Below are 14,082 nucleotides of genomic sequence, written 5' to 3'. Positions count from 1 at the left end.
ATTCTAGGAATCCCCCCAAACTCCCCAATCATCTCCTAATACCGGGCATGGGAGAGATCCACAGGAAACACCAGAGACCAATCACAGGAGGGATCTCTACTTATTGATCTACAGAGAACCCTCCACACCAGAGAAGGAGCTTACAATCTAATTATTATTATACAGGATTTATATAGCACCAACAGTTTATGCAGCGCTTTACAATTTAAAAGGGAGACAATACAGTTATAATACAATAAAATACAAGAGGATTAAGAGGGCCCTGCTCAGAAGAGCTTACAATCTAAGGACTCAGGACAATGCCGGGGGAATCCTGATCATCTAGAACAGGGGTCTCCATGTCAGGGGCAGGACAAGCCAGGCCCAGGATCATATGGAGGACACATCTGATGATGTACAAGGATAGTAGAACACCTCCCAACTTTTTTAGATGGGAATGAGGGACACCTAGTAGCAAATGTATGTAGCATAGGACACACCCCCCTAACAGAGAATTATATATATTAAAAAAATTATTAGGTAAACCCACAAGTACTTTTTACCACTAATATTCCTTTATACTGTTTTTTTGAAATTTACAAATGCAGAAATTTAGAAACTGGATGAAAGGTTCAGCACTGGGAAACAGTTATTGAAAGATAAACAGATCATTTTATATACAACTATACAGATCAGAGCAAAATGAGGGGGAAGGAGGGACATTGTTCCAAATCAGGGACAGTTGGGAGCGATGTAGTAGCTGCATGGTGGCCGGCACTGAGAAGCAAGACACAGACACACTTGGAGGGATGCCGGGGATGCCGTGTTTGTACTAGCACCGGCAGCAGCAAATGCAGAAACCAATAGTGCCAGGCAAGTAAATGTCCCATTGACTGGATTTAGGTGGGTGGTGGGGTGGGCTGCACCCCCCAAATTTCAATTGCAACCCCCAAAGCCCCTGACCCACAACCTGCTCTCTACCTCCCCACACAGCATATACCAGGGTCGCCAACTGTCATTAAGGATAGGTTCAGATCTGTGCGGGTAATTGCCACTGCAGGACCAAACCTGTCTCCACAGCCACAACCACCCACACAGAAAAATCATTCTAGGTGGGTGCGGGTGTCATTAATACTAATGAGATGCCAAAAGCACTGGAAATTGTTCCCACATGGGAACCGCACTGCACTTGTGATTCCTCTGCAAACTGCGATTTCTAAAATGCTGCCGGGACCTTTTCCCTGCATTTCAGGAGGGATGGCACATGTGTGAGTATAATAATATAGTGTAATGTACAGAGAGCTCCATACATAGACAGCTGATATTTGTTACTTATCTTTTCCCTGGCTGTGCTCTTCTTCTTTATGTAAAAGATTACTTTCCTCCTCTACTAAGCCTTGGATCACACCGCCATGTCTTCAAAGTCACACAACTTTAAATCTGATATCATTGCATGACTTCATTGCAGCTTCATATGACTTCTTACTAACAGAAGTCAATGCAAGTCATGCTGAAGTGGCACAAAAAATAGTGCAGGAATCTTTTTCTAAATCAAAGCGACTTGAGTCGCACCGATTAGAATGGTTCCATTGCCATTCTTGGGACACAACATCTCATGCGACTTTGAACTCTCAAGTTGCATGACAAGTCTTGGCAGTGTGAACCAGGGCTTAGTGTGCACAGCGTCACCTGCTGGGGAATATTTATAATGACAAACAAGTGATTTCCAGGAAACTGCATGACTTCACATTACAGCGGAATGCTGCCATCACCCAGCTCAGCGCAGAGAAGTCTTATACTGCCACCTACTGCTCTGATGTAGTACTGCAACAGCATCTCTACATAAAAATAAAGACAATAGTAGTAGAATATGTATCCAGATCATGCAGAGCATTCTCATCACAGGGACCAGCTTCCTCCAATCAGTGGCTTTAGCCGGATTGGTGACTTAGACTGTCAAATCCAACAAACCAAAACTTTTTTTAATACAAATTGCTCATGTGAAACCTCTTTAGTGACCCCTTATTATACCTAATAAATACCTTGTTTGCCCTTTTCTTTTTTATATTGCAGCTTACCAGTACTTAGCAATGGCTGCATTGTTTTTTTTTGTTAAATTTTTTCCACCCAGTGATCCTGCCAGCAGGTCTATTATTTTTTAACTTTACCAGACCAAGCTGTCCAGCAAAAGTAGCAGTTGGAGGGATGAGACAAACCATTTACCACTGACGGGGTGCTTACAATGATCAGCTTTTATTTTTTTTTAATGTAAAATATTTAGCCTAAAAAAAAAATGTTGCTGTAACTGCTTAAAACGCTGTATTTGCTTTATTTGTTAGTCAAGTCCATCTAAATCAGCCTATGTATCTAACACTACCCTCCCCCGACTGACAATGCTGCTGTTCAAGGGTGTCTCTGCTGCTCCTCTATCCTGAGTGGAGACACCCTAACATAGGAGGTGTGTCACTGGCAGGATCAACAAGCAAAATAAAGGAAAAAAAAGCCTGATATAACCAGTGCAGCCATCACAATGAAAGATTGATAAGCTGCAATATATAAAAATGTTTTTTTTTTTCAGTTTAATTCCTCTTTCCCTCTTCATGTATTCTATTAAATGAAAAGACTTTACAGCCGGCCTTGTGCATTCTCAATGTATTTCATGGACTGTGTCCATTTCTTCAGGAGATTAGTGGAGGTAATATTCCCAAATAACAACATATTTTTATGGTAAGTTGTGAGATCTCATACAAAATACCTTAAATGACACATTACATCATTTACACATTGTGATAATGCATAGTATTTACATATCTATTATAATCACAGCTTTGTCCAATCACAGGAAGCCAACCCAACACCAATTATTCAAAGGAAACCACAAAGGGCACATTAGAAGCCGGTCTATATCCTTCAACTACAACAAATATGTAAGGAAAGTAAAGATGATTGTAAATCTAAAACAATTCCACCCTATGTTGGGTAGAAAGAGACACCATACTCCACCCTCCCATATCCCCATCACAGGAGGGGAAACACTATAGTGCCAAAAGTATTGGGACACCCCTCCAAATCATTGGATTCAGGCGTATAACATCGTACATCTAGACATGCAGATCACTTCTAAGAACATTTGTGAAAGAATGGGTCGCTCTCAGGAGCTCAGCGAATTCAAGCGTAGTACTGTGATTGGTTGCCACCTGTGCAATAAGTCAGTCTGTGAAATTTCCTTGCTACTAAACATTCCACGTTCAACTGGCCCCTTTCACACATGTGTGACTTGTCCTGCGACTTGGGAATGCAAAGTCGCATGACAAGCCGTACCCCATGATTACAAATGAGTACTATTCATATCTGTGTGACTTCAAGTCACACCGACTTCAAAGTACTCCCTGTACGACTTTGATCCGACTTTGATGTGAGTTGAGGTCCATAGATCTCAAGTTTACACAGGCATTCCCTGAAATCGCATAAAAATTTTGGTAAAATTGCGGAAAAAATCTCATGACTTTCAGTGTGCAAGGGGCCTTAGTGATATTATAACAAAGTGGAAACAACTGGGAACAACAACAACTCTGTGAAGTGGTAGGCCAAGTAAAATGACAGAGCGTGGTCAGCACATGATGAAGCGCACATTGCACAGAAGTCACCAACTGTCTGCAGAGTCAATATGTACAGAACTCCAAACTAAACTGTGGCCTTCAGATTAGCACAACAACAGTGTGTAGAGATCTTCATGGAATGGGTTTACATGGCCGAGCAGCTGCATCCAAGTCTTACACCAAGTGCAATGCAAAGTGATGGATTCCGTGGTGTAAAGCTCACAGACACTGGACTCTAGAGCAATGGAGACGAGTTCTCTGGAGTGATGAATCAACTTCTGTCTGGCAATCTGATGGACTTGTCCGGGTTTGGCGGTTGCCAGGAGAACGGTACTTGCCTGACTGCATTGTGCCAAGTGTAAAATTTGGTGGAGGGGAGATTATGGCACTAAAATTAAAGCTGCCTGCTTTAACCCCTTGTTTGCTGTACTGCACAAGGTTGCAGGGCACATGCAGAGTGGCCTCATTCACTTGAATGGGTAATTCTTGGCGGGCACTACACCCACCAACCATGCCAGTGTGTATAACTCCTGTTGTGGCTGTGAAATGTGTACACCCCTGACCACTGGAGCTAAAGGGGGTTGGGGTGGGGGTAGTAAAAAACATGTCTATGGGGTTTTACCACCCCCCAAAGTGCAAATGTAAATGAACCGCTACTGTTCTGACCCCCTATAAGGCTGCGTTCACCTGCATCTGTGACCTGCCTGGCTTAGCTGCACTTTTCCATAGACTTCTATTATATCTGCAGGAGTGGTACACTTAGTGAAAGCACCAAAACCCGCAGGATATAATAGCAGTCTATGGCTAAGTGCAGGAAACCCACAGGAAAGATGCAGGTACACTGCACTGCACCCATGGTGTGAGTAAACATTGGCACATCAGTGTGAAAGAAGCCCTATACCATTATGCCCAGTGTATTGCTTCACACTGACCTGAAGATCTCTTCTTTCCTGCTGCTGGCACTATTCTGGAGACCTCTAGCCGGGATAAGAGGTGGGGTGCAGTTGGTATCACTCCCCATGGGACAGGAGCCGGCACTACAGAGGAGACATCGAATTATGCGGCTCCCTACTACAGATCAACTTTACAAGTAATCCCTCTGCATTGCACTCTGATCCTCTGGGATGGGGGACAGCAGGCCCAGACTGAGATCTACCAGTCACCGGTCCACGATCTTCTGGTAGATCACAATCTACAGGTTGCTGACCCCCTGGTTTAATGCATTCCCTCTATTAATGTACTGTATAAAATGCCCCACCAACTTTTATACCCACCTCCTTCCTAAACACCTACCTGACTCCTGTCACCACTCCAGTGCTGACCCAGCTGCAGTACTTCTCTTCTCACTTCCTGGTCACACAGGAGACACTAAGGGTGGTGGGAGTCATAGGCTCCTCCTACTGTCAGCCCCATATTCATGTCCCTTTCTACAACAGGTACACAGATCTGTCACCTCAACCAACATTTGTTGTGCAGAGGAAGGTCAGGATTATAGATAAGGATGAGCTCAGGCGTGTTCACAACCCACACATGTAGAGCCCGCCAGGAAGTCAGCACTGCACAGCGATAATCGCAGACAGTGAGACATTTCTCTATCTCTGCAGCCGCGGATCTGGAAAATATCTCACTGCCTGTGATTATTGCTGTGCAGTGCCGACTTCCTGGCGGGCTCTACATGTGCGGGTTGTGAACACACCTGAGCTCATCCTTATTTATAATCTGTTTCTTAGACACTCCCTGTGAATTCCCCTGAATGTTTCTTTTTTCTTATTGCCAGAGGAGAGGAATGTAAAAAAGTAATAAATGCAAAATAAAGATAAAAAGGTTCGATCAGAGCCTGATTGAGAATAATGTCAAGGTCAAAAAAAAGTAGGTATGATGAAAAAAAAGGTTTTTGTGTGTCAGTGTTCTCAGATAGGATAAAAAAACAAATGGCATCATATATTTTTTAGCCCTACTATAGGTACAAACTACAAATAAATTACACTTTTGTGCTCTCACCATGAACATCAGAAGTAGGAATATTTATTTTGGAGGTTTTTTGTGGTGGGTCACGGGAACAGCAAAAAATATACAGTTAACCACTTAACAACCGGCCCATAGCCAAATGACGGCTACAGGGCGGTTGTTTAACTCTGGGAGGGCGTCCAGGGACATCCTCCCAGAATTCGGCGTGCACTCGAGAGCATCCATGACCGCCGGGTCCAGAGGACCCGGCGCATCACGGATCCCGGTAAATGGCCGTCAAATGACGGCGCGATCACATGTAAACAAACCGGCGTCATCTAATGACGCCAGTTCCTCTCCTCCCCTCCTGTGTACCGATCGGTACACTGTGAGCGGAGAGGGAGATGGATGGATGGCTGCAGCATTGTGGGCTGCATCTGTAGTGCCCACAGCACTGCACAGAGACATCCAGCCATCCATCCATCCATGCTCAGCCATCCCTCACTGCTCTGCAATGCCCCACAATACTCTGCCATACCCTGCAATGCCCCGAAATACCCTGCAATACTCTGCCATACCCTGCAATGCCCCGAAATACCCTGCAATACTCTGCCATACCCTGCAATGCCCCGAAATACCCCGAAATACCCTGCAATACTCTGCCATACCCTGAAATAACCCGCAATACTCTGCCATACCCCGCAATGCCCCGAAATACCCCGCAATACTCTGCCATACCCTGCAATACTCCGAAATACCCCGCAATACTCTGCAATACCCCACAATACTCTGCCATACCCTGCAATGCCCCGAAATACCCCGCAATACTCTGCCATACCCTGCAATACCCCGCAATACTCTGCAATACCCCACAATACTCTGCAATACCCTGCAATGCCCCGAAATACCCCGCAATACTCTGCCATACCCTGCAATACCCCGCAATACTCTGCCATACCCTGCAATACCCTGCAATACCCCGCAATACCCTGCAATACCCTGCAATACTCTGCCATACCCTGCATTACCCCGCAATACTCTGCCATACCCTGCAATACTCTGCAATACCCTGCAATACCCCACAATACTCTGCAATGCCCCGAAATACCCCGTAATACTCTGTCATACCCTGCAATACCCCACAATACTCTGCCATACCCTGCAATGCCCCAAAATACCCCGCAATACTCTACCAACCCTGCAATACCCCGCAATACTCTGCAATACCCCGAAATACCCCGCAATACTCTGCCATACCCTGCAATACCCCGAAATACCCCGCAATACTCTGCCATACCCCGAAATATCCCGCAATACCCCCGCAATACCCCCGCAATACCCAGCCATGCTCTGCAATACCCCGCAAAAATCTGCAATACTCTGCCATAACCCGCAATACTCTGCCATACCCAGCCATACTCTGCAATACCCCACAATACCCAGCCATACTCTGCAATACCCTGCAATACCCAGCCATACTCTGCAATACTCGGTGATACCCAGCCATACTCTGCCATACCCAGTCATACTTGGCGATACTCTGCAATACCCAGCCATGCTCATCCATACTCGGCCATGCTCAGCCATACCCAGCCATGCTCGGCCATACCCAGCCATGCTCGGCCATACTCGGCCTCTGTGTGTGGCCAGGCTGTGGAAGTCTCACACATGTGGTATCGCCGTACTCGGGAGGAGTAGGAGAATCTATTTTGGGGTGTCATTTTTGGTATGTACATACTATGTGTTAGAAATATTGTATAAATGGACAACTTTGTGTTAAAAAAAAAAAGCGTTTTAACCACTTCCTGCCTTCCGTCATACGATGTCCTTGACTTTGTGCGGGGATATCTGAATGATGGGTGCAGCTACAGGCCATACCCCGCAATGCCCCGAAATACCCCGCAATACTCTGCCATACCCTGCAATACTCCGAAATACCCCGCAATACTCTGCAATACCCCACAATACTCTGCCATACCCTGCAATGCCCCGAAATACCCCGCAATACTCTGCCATACCCTGCAATACCCCGCAATACTCTGCCATACCCTGCAATACCCCGCAATACTCTGCAATACCCCGCAATACTCTGCAATACCCTGCAATGCCCCGAAATACCCCGCAATACTCTGCCATACCCTGCAATACCCCGCAATACTCTGCCATACCCTGCAATACCCTGCAATACCCCGCAATACCCTGCAATACCCTGCAATACTCTGCCATACCCTGCATTACCCCGCAATACTCTGCCATACCCTGCAATACTCTGCAATACCCTGCAATACCCCACAATACTCTGCCATACCCTGCAATGCCCCGAAATACCCCGTAATACTCTGTCATACCCTGCAATACCCCACAATACTCTGCCATACCCTGCAATGCCCCAAAATACCCCGCAATACTCTACCAACCCTGCAATACCCCGCAATACTCTGCAATACCCCGAAATACCCCGCAATACTCTGCCATACCCTGCAATACCCCGAAATACCCCGCAATACTCTGCCATACCCTGCAATACCCCGAAATATCCCGCAATACCCCCGCAATACCCAGCCATGCTCTGCAATACCCCGCAAAAATCTGCAATACTCTGCCATAACCCGCAATACTCTGCCATACCCAGCCATACTCTGCAATACCCCACAATACCCAGCCATACTCTGCAATACCCTGCAATACCCAGCCATACTCTGCAATACTCGGTGATACCCAGCCATACTCTGCCATACCCAGTCATACTTGGCGATACTCTGCAATACCCAGCCATGCTCATCCATACTCGGCCATGCTCAACCATACCCAGCCATGCTCGGCCATACCCAGCCATGCTCGGCCATACTCGGCCTCTGTGTGTGGCCAGGCTGTGGAAGTCTCACACATGTGGTATCGCCGTACTCGGGAGGAGTAGGAGAATCTATTTTGGGGTGTCATTTTTGGTATGTACATACTATGTGTTAGAAATATTGTATAAATGGACAACTTTGTGTTAAAAAAAAAAAGCGTTTTAACCACTTCCTGCCTTCCGTCATACGATGTCCTTGACTTTGTGCGGGGATATCTGAATGATGGGTGCAGCTACAGGCATCATTCAGATATCAGCTTTTTCAGCCGGCGATTCCCTACACCATAGGAAGGATCATAGCGGCTGTTACACTGCTTGACCATTCTTACAGGAGGCGAGAGGGGACATCCCCCCTCCCGCCGCCCTTTGGTGCTTCTACCGACTCACCGCTACGATCGAAGCCAGGATCGTTTTTTTGTTTTTTTTTTTATTTCAGGCACAGCCTAGAGGTGAGATGTGGGGTCTTATTGACCCCATATCTCACTGTAAAGAGGACCTGTCATGCCATATTCCTATTACAAGGGATGTTTACATTCCTTGTAATAGGAATAAAAGTGATCAAAAAAAAATTTTGGGGGAAAAAAGTGTCAAACTAAAATAAATAAAGTAAAATGAACAATAAAATTTTTTTTTTAAAGCGCCCCTGTCCGTGTGCTCGCTTGCAGAAGCGAACGCATATGTAAGTCCCGCCCACATATGAAAACGGTGTTCAAACCACACGTGAGGTATCGCTGCGATCGGTAGAGTGAGAGCAATAATTTTGGCTCTAGACCTCCTCTGTAACTCAAAATTTGTAACCAGTAAAAAATTTTAAAGCGTCGCCTATGGGGATTTTTAAGTAGCGAAGTTTGGCGCCATTCCACAAGCGCAAATATCGTGTGAGATAAAAAGTTGCAATGACCGCTATTGTATTCTCTAGGGTCTTTGCTAAAAAAACATATATAATGTTTTGGGGTTCTATGTAATTTTCTAGCAAATAAATGATGATTTTTACATGTAGGAGAGAAATATAAGAATTGGCCTGGGCGCTCCAGAACGCCTGGAGGTGCTCCCCTGCATGTTGGGCCTCTGTATGTGGCCACGCTGTGTAAAAGTCTCACATATGTGGTATCGCCGTACTCGGGAGTAATAGCAGAATGTGTTTTGGGGTGTAATTTGTGCTATGCATATGCTGTGTGTGAGAAATAACCTGCTAATGTGACAATTTGGGGAAAAAATGACAACTTCAAAAAACTCACCATGCATCTTTCTAAATACCTTGGAATGTCTTCTTTCCAAAAAGGGGTCATTTGGGGTTATTTGTACTTTTCTGGCATGTTAGTGCCGGTTCACACTAGACGCGGCACGACTTGCAGGTCGCCTCACCGAGGCGACCTGCACACGACTGCCGGGGCAACTTGCAAGACGACTTCTGTATAGAAGTCTATGCAAGTCGCCCCCAAAGTAGTACAGGAACCTTTCTTCTAAGTCGTAGCGACTTGCGTCGCTCCGATTAGAACGGTTCCATTGTACAGAACGGGAGGCGACTTGTCAGGCGGCTAGGTCGCCTGACAAGTCGCCCCGTGTGAACCGAGCCGAAGGGTCTCAAGAAATGAGATAGGCCATCAGTACTTCAGGTGTGATCAATTTTCAGATATTGGCACCATAGCTTGTGGACGCTATAACTTTCACAAAGACCAAATAATATACACTAATTTGGGTTATTTTTACCAAAGATATGTAGCGGTATAAATTTTGGCCAAAATATATGAAGAAAAATTACTAATTTTCAAAATTTTATAACAGAAACGAAGAAAAATTTATTTTTTTACAGATTTTTCGGTCTTTTTTCTTTTATAGCGCAAAAAATAAAGAACCCAGCGGTGATTAAATACCACCAAAAGAAAGCTCTCTTTGTGGGAAAAAAAGGACAAAAATTTCATATAGATACAGTGTTGCATGACTGAGTAATTGTCATTCAAAATGCAAGAGCACCAAAAGCTGAAAATTGGTCTGGTTATTAAGGGGGTTTAAGTGCCCAGTGGTCAAGTGGTTAAAGTTACAAAAAAAGTTTTGTTTTACTATTTTCGGTCAGTTTTCCTTTGATAATAAAGCCTCTTGCACATGAGTGGAAAAACGCAGCATTTGTAGCGGTGTAGCTTTTTTTAAAGAAATCTAAACACAGGTACATTGTTCTTTATGGGACAATCCCTACAAAAAAGAACAATATATGTTTGAGTGCAGTCATTTCCATAAATGTATACACAAATATATATGAACGTATTTACATACAATGAAACACTGGCAGCTAGAAGAGTATGAAGATATCTTGGATGGGCTCATGTACACTGCAGCTCAAAAAAAAGCTGATTTAAGGCATTTGAGCTTTTATTTCTCTGCCTAAAAGCCTGAAGAAGCTTGTGCTTTTTGTGCTCTTTTGTGTATTTTTAAACAAGCTTTTTCAAGGTTTTGTGACTATAAGCATTTTTTTCACAAACTCTCCCCTCAGCTAATGTTTTCATTGTTTTTTGTGCCTTTTCACGCTTTTTTGGGTGCTTAGGTGTCTTTTAGACTTAAAAGCTTTGCGAGGTCAAAAACACGAGTTTGGTGGGTTTTTGTTTCTGCCTGTAAGCTCATATACCTGTAAACTCCTGAAAGAGCTAAAGTGTGTATAGTGTGTATAGTGTGTATAGTGTGTATAGTGTGTATGGACACATTGGCCAACATGGAGAGTAGTTTCCAGGCAGAAAATATGAGAGCTCAAAATAGCTCAAAAGCCTGTAGGAGCCGCTTGTTTCAGATGTAGCGTGCATGAGCAATAAGCATGTACATGCAAATGAACAATTACACACTTATACATGTGTATACTTAAGGCTTTTACGTTTTTTTATTCAGAAACTTTTTGCCAGCAAAATCCTGAATATTAACATCAGTAAATTATTACATTGGTGTGAAAGAGGCCCCCCAAAAATATCAGAGATATCCATTACCATTTTATCCTGGGGACAAGATGCTTTGGGGGCAACTCCAAAGCATCCTCCCCATGTTGGGGCATGTGGCCTGGTACCGTTCAGGAAGGGGGACACTCTCGCGTTCCCCCTCTTTTCCTGTGGCCTGCCAGGTTGCGTGCTCAGATAAGGGTCTAGTATGGAATTTGGGCGACTCCTATGCCTTTTTTTAATTTTGGCACAGGGCTCCCCTAAAATTCAGGTCTGGTGTGGATTTTGGGGGGACCCCTACACCATTTTTTTACATTTGGCGCAGGGTTCCCCTAATATCCATACCAGACCTGAAGGGCCTGGTATGGATTTTGGGGGCCCCATATGCAATTTTTTTTTCATTTTGGTTTGGGGTTCCCCTTAATATTCATACCAGACCCAAAGGGCCTGGTAATGGACTGGGTGGACCCATGCCGTTTTTCTCAATGAGTTTTATCTATATTGCCGAGACCCGACAATTCATTACAGCCGCAATCAGTTTTAAATGACTTTTTTCCTTTAGAAATGTCATTTTGCTGCAGTACTGTTCTAAACACGGGAAAAAGGTGCCACTTTACAGGCATACTAAGGACACCCCCCTGGCATGATATATAAAGGAATATTTCATTTTTATTGTTTCACTTTAAGAATTTTTAAAATCACTGCTCCTGAAAAAACAGCCATTTTTTCAAAAAAATTGCATTGATCCATGTCCCCTGGGGCAGGACCCGGGTCCCCAAACACTTTTTATGGCAAAAACTTGCATATAAGCCTTTAAAATGAGCACTTTTGATTTTTCATGTTCGTGTCCCATAGACTTTAACAGGGTTCCGCAGCTTTCGAATTTACCGTGAACACCGCATATTGTTTGTTGTTCACCGAACATCCAAACAACCAAATTTCGGCCCGAACCGTTTGCCCATCCCTAGTTTCTACCCCCCTAATGACCAGGGTATTTTTTGTTATTCATCATGGTGCTACTTTAACTGGCAATTGCTCCGTCATACAACATTGTACCCAAATTAAATTTATATAACTTTTAACACATATAGAGCTTTCTTTTGGTGGTATTTATTCACCACTGAGTTTTTTATTTTTTATAATATAAACAAAAAAAGACTGTTTAGGAGATCTTATCTAGAAGTAAGAGAGCAGCACAAGGTTGGGATTTCCGCTTGCAGTCCATAATAAGTATTGTCACCGAATGGGAACGGTGGAGAATCTGGAAACTTCAGGTGGTGATCAAGTCAGGGACCCAACCAGCATAGGTGAGGCTTGCAGAGCAGCCTTGTGAGTCAAGTCAGGGACTGAGCCGGTCAGCAGGGGGGAAGCTTGAGGAGTATCCAGAGTGCCAAGCTAGGGACCAGCAGGGAAGCATGGGTGATGCTTGAGGGAGATACCACTGCAAAAGCCTTGAGCTCACGGGATTCAGAGTCAGTGAATCAGAGAGTCCGGTGAGAGACTAGGAGCTCAAGGGGCTGGACAACTACAAGTAGAAGTTGTAGTGAAGCTGAGTGAACTGTTGAACTTTGTGTTAGGAACTGTTAAGTACTGTTGCCATAGGAGACAGCAATCCTGCACATGCAGAAGTGGCGCCTTGCTGGGGCCTTTCTCTGTACGACTGTTCTCCTATTGAAGTCTCGGAGTCTGCTAATTGAAATGGCAACCACTCAAAGGGTATCCTGGCCCTAACCCTATTTCCCTTCAAAATATAAAAGGACTGTTAAAAAGATATAAAACCTCTTTTGCATCCAAGAAGTGTCTGGCGCCCAATGACTTTCACCATCTTTGCACCCAGTGTGCCTCACAACCCACTATATATAGAAGGATGTCAGCTGTATTTGGCCTTGAAGGTCCTCATTAGGCTGGAAGAGGTTAAAGACTTGGCTACAACTGGATGATGGAAGTCAGCAGAGCTTCTGCTTATTTACTAAGCTCTGGACCAACTGCACTTGAGGAGAGAAACTGCACTTTACAAATTGCACAGTCTATTTGCGTTTAGTAAATCAACCCCAATTATGTCTGGTGTCCTGAAGAGCTCAGTCTATTCAATTCTTAGTGAAAGGACTTGCATGTCCAAGGAGGTAGATTAATCTCCTCAAAGTGTTACTACAAAGCTCAGTCCATCAACAGCGTGTGTCCTCAAATTGTTACTATGGGTTACTGGAGTATCCTACCATTACACAATACCCATCCAAGTTCTCTTTAAAGCATCAAAAAGCATATCCCTGGACTGGTTAACCTCTTTCTTACTGGGTGCTTTAACCCCCTTCTTGCCCAGGCCAATTTTCAGCTTTCAGCGCTGTCACACTTTGAATGACAATTACTCAGTCATGCAACACTGTACCTATATGAAATGTTATCATTTTTTTCAAACAAATAAAGCTTTTTTTTGGTGGTATTTAATCACACAAAAGCTGGTTATCGTCTCTCTTCTCCGATCCTCACGCTGTCAGTATGAGGAACGGAATGCCAATAACCGGCTTCTGTTTACCTCCATGATCAGCTGTGATTGGACACAGCTGATTATGTGGTAAAAAGCCACTGAGTGGCTCTTTACCTCAATCTGTGATCAGCAGTGTCCAGAGGACACTAAAATCACAGAGCGCGCTGCCCGCGCCCAGCAGTGGGCACACAGCAGGCGCAATCATGGGCTATCATCAAATAACAGCATCCTAGAACTAGACAACCATATTGTAGCCTTTCATTCGGCTATAGCACTGTCAACAAGTACTTGGCTTCAAGGAAA

General features: G+C 44.4%; 1 protein-coding gene across 1 annotated transcript in view; it reads right to left on the bottom strand.

The window, feature by feature from the left end:
* The window catches only part of LOC141107494 (class I histocompatibility antigen, F10 alpha chain-like), a 109,226-nt gene that overhangs the window by 85,723 nt on the left and 9,421 nt on the right, over positions 1–14,082 (bottom strand). The window lies entirely within an intron of this gene.

This window comes from Aquarana catesbeiana, linkage group LG09 (assembly GCF_042186555.1).
Source record: "Aquarana catesbeiana isolate 2022-GZ linkage group LG09, ASM4218655v1, whole genome shotgun sequence".
Lineage (NCBI taxonomy): Eukaryota > Metazoa > Chordata > Amphibia > Anura > Ranidae > Aquarana > Aquarana catesbeiana.
This window is presented reverse-complemented; position numbering and strand designations above follow the sequence as displayed.